At 42.4% G+C, this 3,524-nt stretch overlaps 1 pseudogene; it reads left to right on the top strand.

Moving 5' to 3' along the window:
- The first annotated feature begins 2,481 nt into the window (after positions 1–2,481).
- LOC123570945 (U6 spliceosomal RNA) lies at positions 2,482–2,581 on the top strand (annotated as a pseudogene).
- The last annotated feature ends 943 nt before the right edge of the window (positions 2,582–3,524 follow it).

Raw genomic sequence — 3,524 nt, 5'->3', positions numbered from 1 at the left:
AGAAAGAAAGAGAGAAAGAAAGAGAAACAAAGAAGAAAGAAAGAAACAGAGAAAGAGAGAAAGAAAGACTAGAAAGGGAGGAAGGGAGGAGAAGGAAGGAAGGAAGGAGAAAAAGGGAGGAAGGGAGAAGGAAAGAAGGAAGGAAGGAGGGAAGGAAGGAAGGAAGGAAAAGAAAGAGAAAAGAAAACAGAAATAAGCTACATATGAGATTTGATGCTAAGCAAATATAGTTGTGTGCAGAGAAAACTTTCCTCAACTGACCCGGTGCAATGGTATTACCTCCCTTGTGAAGTTCCTGGCACTGTAGTAGGTTCCCAGCCAATATAAGACCGCCTCCTCCTTCCACATCAGCCTCAGTAGCCAAGGTTTCCTAACTCCTGCCTTTAAACTGAAGAAACTGTATCAATGTCTCCTAATGTAACAGTTCCATAGCAGGTAGTAAAGAAAACCAAACTGAAAGAGCCACTTGAGCAGAGGAGGTAGACCAAACCTGTTCTATTGGTTGGCATTCAGGGAAAACTCAAAGTCACAAGACATCACCTCAAGACCATCCAGAAAAGCTCCTTGGGCCTTTGATCCGGAAAGCACGCAGCTGGTCTCCTAGAGAGCGCTGTAGGGATTCTGAAATCATCACACGTGGTTTTAACCCGGCCCCAGCTGGATGCAGATCCAAGAACCAAGAATTTGCCCTGTAGGTGTATGACGAGTTGCTTCTTCATAAGTTGTGCAGAGACCCAGCAGGCAAAGACACACCTGTTCAAAGCTAATATTCTGTTAAACAATAACCAGGGATTACTCATGAAGTTCCTCCAGATGTCTGAAGACTCCCAGAGGCGAAAGGCCCCAACTGAAAGGCCTGGCAGTTGTTCAAAAGTCACACTGGACTACTGCAGCTTCCAGCTGCTCAAATGGAAACTGCCCAGGTCAAAGAGTTCTAGCAGCAGTGTAGTGACGCTTTAACTACATATTACTTTAACCTGCATCTTCCAAACTCTTCCCATTTTTTTTTTTCTTTTCCAGGACATGAAAAAAACTCAGAATAATAATAAAAAAAAGAATAGCAGTAACTCCTTTTTCCTGTGTTGCTGCTTGTGCCGGACCCTGTAGAACTGCATAATATGCTACATCAACTCCGTCAACATTTCTTCATAACAATCTGCAAGGAAGTATTATTGTTCTTATTTTACAAATGAAAAAGCTGAGACTCAGAGAGGTGGGGTAACTTGCTGAAGTTCACGTAGCTAACAAGTGGCAAAGATAGGATCTGAATTCGGGATGGATTGGCGTGAATGCCCCCAATCTTTGCGCTCAGTACACAGCTTCATACTTACATGCAGGGTTACAAAGTGCTTGGTAAGGCAAGGAATCTCTACCAACACAGGATTGCTTTGAGGATTAACTAAGAAAACATAAATAAGCACACAGCCTGTTGCCTGATATATATTAGGAACTCAGTAAATGCTGATTTTGTTTTAAAATCATACATTCTGGAAAATGTGCCATGGAATGGGACAGGCCCACAGTGGTTTTTCCATAGAGGGTTTCTATAGAGTGGGTTCTGGGGACAACTATTATATATTTTAAAATAGCAGCGCTCACATGCTCCATAGTAAATCAGTTGGCCAAGTTAAAAATAGATTCTAAACATAGCAGGAGCAGAAATTCAATCTAAGATACTAAGTCATGGAAAGCAGTTGACAGTGGTTGCAACAGAGAAAAGGAAGTGCAGGCACACACTGATTCTACATGTGGGTAAAATTCTCCAACCTCCATTTCAGGTTTGTTCTATTCTCCATAGCAGAAAACACACACACAACACATATATATGCATACATGCATATATATATGCATGCAAATAAACTAAGATGACACATTCTATTTATCTGCAATAGCACCATTTACAAACCTATTAATTTTGAGGTTTTGGTACTTATTAGCACATACTAGATACACTACAACAATATATGGTTCCTTAACATTTTTAGGTGTAAGAGAGAGGATGGTTAATGTTTACAATATTTGGGGTGCAGATACACAGATGGCTAGACCGGTAGATAACTAGAAAGGACGGGGGCAGAAGCCGTATCCCCTCTGTGCCCAGTCAGTTTACAGCGGCAGCCTTAGAAAGCTGGGTTAATGCTACCATTCTGTCACTTGAAACCCCGGGAGCTGGTATGCCAGATAAAACTCCAATCACTGTGCCAAGGACTCAGGAAAAGGCATGGAGCTTAGGTTCTCCCTCAGCCTCCTACTTTTAAACTGTTGTTTAGAGCACACAATTACTCTTCTCTCAGTTGCTAGGGTGGGTACTTCAGCTGTGGGTGTGACTATTTAGGGAGGAAGCCATGAAATGTATATCCTTAAATCACATAATCTTATTCCATGTATGTCAAGAAGAGAATGACTGAGGGATGTGTATTATAAACTGGAGCAATGGCACATCACATCAAATAAACCTTTCTGTAAGATACTAACATAAAAGCAGATCCATTACACATATAAAAGAAGAATGATACAGAGCAGATCAGCATGGTCCCTGAGCGAGGATGACACGTGAATTCATGAAGCATTCCATATTTTTAAAAACACCAAAACAGGCTGGGCGCGGTGGCTCACGCTTTTAATCCCAGCACTTTGGGAGGCCGAGGTGGGCGGATCACTTCAGGTCAGGAGTTCGAGATCAGCCTGGCTAACATGGCGAAACCCCATCTCTACTAAAAATACAAAAAATTAGCCGGGCGTGGTGGCAAGTAACTAATCCTAGTTACTCTGGAGGCTGAGGTGGGAGAATTGCTGGAACCCAGGAGGTGGAGTTTGCAGTGAGCTAAGATCGTGCTACTGCACTCCAGCCTGGGAAACAGAGTAAGATTCCATCTCAAAAAAACAAACAAACAAACAAACAAAAGACACCAAAACAGGCCGGGGGCGGTGGCTCACGCCTGTAATCCCAGCACTTTGGGAGGCTGAGGCAGGTGAATCATCTAAGGTCAGGAGTTCAGGACCATCCTGGCCAACATGGTGAAATCCCGTCTCTACTAAAAATACAAAAAACTAGCCAGGTGTGGTGGCACATGCCTGTAATCCCAGCTATTCGGGAGGTTGAGGCAGGAGAATTGCTTGAACCCGGGAATGAGAGATTGCAGTGAGCTGAGATGGCGCCACTGCACTCCAGCCTGGTGGACAAAGCGAGACTGACTCTGTCTCAAAAGAAAACAAAACACAAAAATAACAACAACAACAACAACAACAAACATAGAGAAAGACTTATGACACAACTGATAATTTAGGATCAATAACTTTCTCCTTTTTAAAAAGAAAAAAAAGCTTGAAATATATTTGTAAAACACCGTGTGAAATAAAATAATTGAGGATAAAAACACAGGAGAGTGGTTAGCAGTGCAGGTTTTGGAGTCAGGCTACTTGTGTTTGGTCTGTACTAACTGTGGGTCTTTGGACAGGAAGTCTCACTTCTCCAGGTCATGGTGTCCTAAAATGTCATAGTATACAATTCATAGAGTCATTGT

This window comes from Macaca fascicularis, chromosome 1 (genome assembly GCF_037993035.2).
Source record: "Macaca fascicularis isolate 582-1 chromosome 1, T2T-MFA8v1.1".
Lineage (NCBI taxonomy): Eukaryota > Metazoa > Chordata > Mammalia > Primates > Cercopithecidae > Macaca > Macaca fascicularis.
The sequence above is the reverse complement of the archived record's forward strand: the minus strand, read 5'-3'. Positions and strand labels throughout refer to the sequence as shown.